We start from the raw sequence: 6,054 nt of genomic DNA on the forward strand, positions 1-6,054 counted from the left end.
ATTTCAGTGAGACCTGAAACAATAAAACTCCTAGAAGGAAATACAGAAGGGTGCTTGCATGGTTCACTCAGTTGAGAGTCTGCCTTTGGCTCAGGTCATGATCTCATGGTCCTGGATCAAGCCCAGCTTTTGGATCTTTGCTTAGAAATGAGTGTGCTTCTCCCTCTCCCTCAGCGCCTCCTCCTCCACTTGTGCTCTGTCTCTGCTCTCTCATTCTCTCCAGTAAATAAATGAAAAAGAAAACAGAGAATAATTTCTCTGACATCAACCATAGAAATATTTTTTTCTAGATATATCTCCTCAGACAAGGGATAGGGTAAGAAATACAAAGTATTGGGAATACATGAAAATAAAATGCTTTTGCATAGCGAAGGAAACCATCTTCTTTGGGAGAAGAATTTGGAAATGATCTCTCCCATAAGGTGTTAATATCCATAATGTATAAAGAGCCCATGCAAGTCAACCCCCTAAAACCCCCAGGCAACCCAATTAACCAATGCACAGAGAACCTAAACAGATATTTACCAAAGAAGACATACAGATCACCAGTAGTTACATGAAAAGATGCTCAACATTACTCATCATCAGGGAAATACAAATCAAAACCATAGGAGATGATCATCTCACACCTGTCAGAATGGCAAAAACCAATACAAGAAATAAGAAGTATTGGTGAGGATGAGGAGAAATGGAACCATTATATATATATATATATATATATATATTTCTTTAGTGGTGGTTGGCAATAGTGTTAAGTATCTAAGAAATTTGGAAGCAAGACTTCCAGGACCTTGAGGGACTTTCTACTATTAAGATAAGATTATTTACTACTGTCACAGGGAAGCAACACTAAGAAGAACAAAGCTATAGCGGTAAAGCATGAAAGGAAGTCCTTGAGGGAGCTGTAGGAGTGTTACCATCTATAAGCCTGGAGACTACAGGCTGCAGCAAAGTCGAGCCTTTGTTCTGTTTTCTCTCATCAGGTATTTACCCAAAGGAAATGAATACACTAATTTGGAAAAGATGTGTGCATCCCTATTGGTACTGCAGCATTATTTATCATATCCAAGATATGGAAGCAACTTAGGAGTCCACTGACAGATGAGTGGATAAGGAGGAGGAGGTCTATAACCAATGGAATATTATCTATGCCACCAAGAAAAATGATGAAATCTTGCTGTTTGTGACAACATGGATAAACCTAGAAGGTACTACACTAAGTGAAAGAAGCAAGACTGGGGAAGACAAATACCATGTGTTTTTACTCATATGTGAAATCTAAAACACCAAACAAATGAATAAACAACAAACAAAAGCAGAATCAGATCTATAAACACAGAGAACATGCCCACGTGTTTTGCTTTCAGTCAGTTAGGAGTATCCATGGTTGTGTAACTGATTCTCTGAGAAAAGCACCAGATGAAACTCACACTATTAAAAGTAAAATGGTCGGGGCGCCTGGAAGGCTCAGTGCCTTCGGCTCAGGTCATGATCCCAGGGTCCTGGGAACAAGCCCCGCATCGGGCTCTCTGCTCAGAGAGGAGCCTTCTTCCCCTCCCCCCCACCCCCTTCTGCCTCTCTGCCTACTTATGATCTCTCTCTGTTAAATAAATAAATAAAATCTTTAAAAAAAAATGGTGACAAACTACAGAGCGCACAGCTGCACACCCTTATCCATCTGCTCAAGGTCAAATCACTAGCAATTCTGGCTAGAAGAACTCTACTAATATTTTGGTATTATTACCACAATAACTACAATTTACAAGAAGGAAAAAAAAAAAACAAGTAATTACAAATAAGAGAATGGCAGCCTAAGTAAAGTTCTCTTTTTGTCTGTGTTTCTGTCTTTCTTTCTCTCTTTCTTTTTTCTCTTGAGTAAAGTTCTATTGTTACAATGTTCAATTGTCTGGTCAACCCTCACTGCAGAGACAGAAGGAAAAACACCATTTTGGTTCCCAAGTTTCACACAAGAACTCTTATGAAATATTCCAGATAAATGAGTTTTAATCATCCCCTTCCTCCACTTCCTCACCCTGGTTAATCTTTGAAGTAACACAATTAGCAACTCTCTTTGCTGTTAGCAACTATGTGCACACAATCACGTAGATTATTATTCTTCAAATACTTCTTGGTGAGATATTTCAAATATCTTTTTGGAAAAAGACACCTCAGGAGCTACAGTGATCTTGCTCTTTCTCCTTTCAATGGTTACAACCCCTCCACCAAGACTCCCAGCTTTTCCATTCACTGATTGTCTCTTGAAGAAAATGCTTACAATTGACAGCATCCAGGATTCCATCTTCTACTGCGTGGGTGCACTCAAGGGTAAACTTCAGAACTTGCTTCTTTCCCCTTTTCCCCCTTCACTACAAGCTTTTCCAAGGATACAATGGCATCAGCAGAGGCAGAAAGGAAGTTCCCTTCTGTCTGAGCTTTTACCCACCTCCAGCCTTGCTGGCAGCCCCTCCCCTCACCTGCCTCCCCCACTCCCTCCTCCTGTATCTGCACCACCATGGGTGTACCTTGTACAGCCAGCTCCTATACCATCCCGGGTGCTTCCACAACCCATCGGCTCCTGCTTCTCCTGCCCTCACAATCAGGGAACAAACAGCACCCTCTTGGACTTAAACCACCCACTTCAGATTTCCCTATAGGTACCCCAGGTTGAAAAGAAATGACAATGGGGAACAAATTGATTGACTTTTAAGTGGAAATAGGTGCAACATATTCTGTATTAAAGTTAATTTGAGTTTGTTGGTTTAATTAAGATAAGCATGTTTATCTCAATTAGTTCCCAACATTAAATATAACACTTTTATTCTACAAAGGTTTGCTGAGGATCAAATAGGCTCATGTTATCTCTTTCCATTTTTAACAAAAAATGGTTTCAAATGATGATTAAATTTGTCTGTCTCAAAGTTTTTATGGGTAATTGCTAAAATAGCTTTCACAGTCTTTGGTAACCTGAAATTTTACAGTTTTACTTGGATGACAACTCAGATTGAATTCATTGGATATCTAAGTCTTTTCCAAATAAGAAAAAATACTGAATCATTAATTCCTAAAGTAAGGTTTACTTGCTTTTGGCTTCCTATTATGAGGGAACAGAAGGCTGGCTGAGGACAAAGCAAAAGCTGACCCCCAGCAACCTTCTCCCACCCCCACTCCTGGGTGGGACATATTATGACTTTCTTTAGGAATCTCCCTACTATCTTAATGTTAATACCTTGTTAGAGGGAAAAATGACCTTGACAATGGCAAGGCCTCAAGCTTATGAAAGTTTTATTGAAACCTCCCTTTTAGCTTATGAAAGTTCTTTAGCATATGAAAGTTCTATTGAAATCTCCCTTTTCCTTCCCCACACTCATGGTACAGAACCTGCCACTCCTCACAACCCTGGAGCAGCAACTCTTACTGCCCATGGGTTGAGTCCCTGTGCTTTATTTAATAAACCACCATTTTGTACCAAAGATGTCTCAAGAATTCTTTCTTGGTCATGGGCTTTGGACCTTACCCCACTGAACCTTACCTATATCTAAACTTAATCATTATTGCAAAGAAGCTGAGTATAAGGACCTATTTAGCCAGAGTGCTTCCATCAGTTAAACAATAACCTTGTTATTTAACCCCTAAAATGTCCCTGTTCCCCTTCCCCTAGGGGACTTACTTAAAAACAAGTTCCAGAAACCAGCCCCAGGTAGCAAAGCCCAAATACAAGGGTGGGTCAGGCTAGGTGGAGACATCTGATCAGTGGGGGATGCATACTGTCTCCCTAGTTACCAAGAAGTATGGGCCCTGCCCTTTGGGCTCCTTTTGATCACCAATTCTGACCAAGGTGATAGGCTGGCTCAAATATCTACTAGGATAAATTGTAATTCAACTGGTCACTTATGTGTGACCTAACATGACTGTGCAGCTTTCTCTGTGTGTTACAATTTCATTGGCCATTTGTGCGTGGCCAGGCCCAACCACATGGCTTTTGCCCTTAAAAGCTAGTCTGTGAAGCAGAGAGGGGTGGCCCTCTCTGTAAGAGGCGTGGACCCAAATGTTTGGTTTGATTCTTGATGCTTGGCATGAAATAAAGCTTTGCATGACCTTCACTTTGTATCAGTCTCACTCCTTTAATCACAGACCCATTATTGGGGGGCCCAACATTGGGGACCGAACACTGAGGATACTTGGATCTATTAGTAAACATACTTGATGCTTTATCAAAAGATTGTACCACAGAAAAACACATTTTTACAAAATAGTAAATGTATCCATAAATTTCAGATCTAAAGGATTCCAGTGTAACACAGAGTTCACAACTGGTTACTACTTAGTTTTCATTAGACACTAAGGTTTCTAAGTGTTAAAATTCTGCCAAATGTAATTGAGACTGATGGAGATAATGAAAGCAACTTTGCAGGGGGGAAAATGTGTTTTTGATGAGAAAGATATAAGGCATGGGAATTCATTTTGTTGGGGTGGGGGATGTAATTTTGTCCTAAAATAAGACTGGTAGTCTAGAGAGAAAGGCTTAGGCCAAATCTGAAGGAGACAATACAAAAAAAGCTACAGAAGGATTGTGAAAGGAAATCGTTGGAAAGAATTTTATGTGTGGACAGGACAAATGTTGAAATAAATAAATTCTAAAGGTACACTGGCACATCATTAAAATTCTGCTTTACTCTGTGAGAAAAAGACACCATATTCTTGGATTGTTGCACTTGATAAGAGATTGTAAACAAAGTTGTTTTATTTTACTTGCCCAGAAAATCAAATTTTGTTTTGTCTTTATGGGGTCTTGGGTTACCTAAGAGAGTTAAAACTTCTCAATATTAAAAGAGCTAAATTTTTCGAACAACTATGTAACCCTACCTAATTGTCTTTGGAATCACTCATTATCACCTTGGGGAGATAAATAATTCAGGTTTAAGTTTTATAATGATGCATAATCCTATTTAGACATGTGCTTTAAAGCTTTCTGAGAGTTTTAACAAACTTTCCACAGGAATTGTAAATGAAGTCTTTTATTTTACTAATTAGACTTATTTGATATCTTAAATTACATGGGAAGCACTGTCAAGCAACTGATGATAAGCCTTAGGTTATATTGTAGGGGTAAATGCTATGACTATTTTAGAAACTGTATGAAATTCTGAAAGTTTTCTTATATCCTGTTATAAAGTAATCACTGGATGTTCTGATTATGAAAATGTTCTGTAGCAGAAAGAACTGGGTTTCCTTATCAACTACATTATACTGAACTCTCCTGTTATCACCAACTCTCATCAGATCTTTAACCATGTCCATTTTTGAGTCTTTTGTCAGTTACAGTTATTATCCTGATGCTCTTACAAAATGTGTTTTGTCTTCAAGAAGACCCATGAAATGGTCTTTTGGCAAATACAGGTATCTGATATCTTTAAGATCATAAAACTAAAACAAATGAAAATTTCCAGAGCTAATGGGGAAAGAAGCCACATTCAAAGAGATTAAGAATTAGTAATATGGGACTAAATAAATTGAGAAAAATTGACATATTATTTTATGAGTCTTATTTGAAACATTGCTGGTTCTCTAATGTTAGCTCTTCCAGATTAAGGAAACTTCCTCATAGGGGATCCATGATATACAGAAATATGATGAAATGTTCTTTTGTTCTTTTAGGAACAACTTGGTGAAGCACTTTTGTTTTTCTCCCTACCTGAACCTTCTGAAATTCAGAAACTCTATTGAGTATACTTTCTTCCAATGCAAATTATAATTTTTTGCCATAAGTTCCATAATAATCTGTTCTCCTTGTACCAGGTCACCATTGGAAACATTTTGCCAAGGCTTTGACTAGAATGTCCTATTTGAGAGAGACATGCATAGATTCATATATGACCAGACAGCTTTAAGAACTAAGGTTGACTTTATGGAGTCAACAAATCCCCTTGGAAATGCAGTCTGGCACCCCACTCACAGAGCTCCCAGCAGCCTCACTAGGTGAGTAAAGAATGTTCCTTCCTGGCAGATGCAGGAACCTCAGAATATTTGGGAGGCCTCGAGAAGTGGAATTTCCCA

General features: G+C 38.7%; 1 pseudogene; it reads right to left on the minus strand.

Moving 5' to 3' along the window:
- Positions 1–2,003: 2,003 nt before the first annotated feature.
- LOC132018586 (large ribosomal subunit protein eL22-like) lies at positions 2,004–2,569 on the minus strand (annotated as a pseudogene).
- Between the last annotated feature and the right edge of the window lie 3,485 nt (positions 2,570–6,054).

The sequence above is a fragment of the Mustela nigripes genome, chromosome 5 (genome assembly GCF_022355385.1).
Source record: "Mustela nigripes isolate SB6536 chromosome 5, MUSNIG.SB6536, whole genome shotgun sequence".
NCBI classification, from domain to species: Eukaryota; Metazoa; Chordata; class Mammalia; order Carnivora; family Mustelidae; genus Mustela; species Mustela nigripes.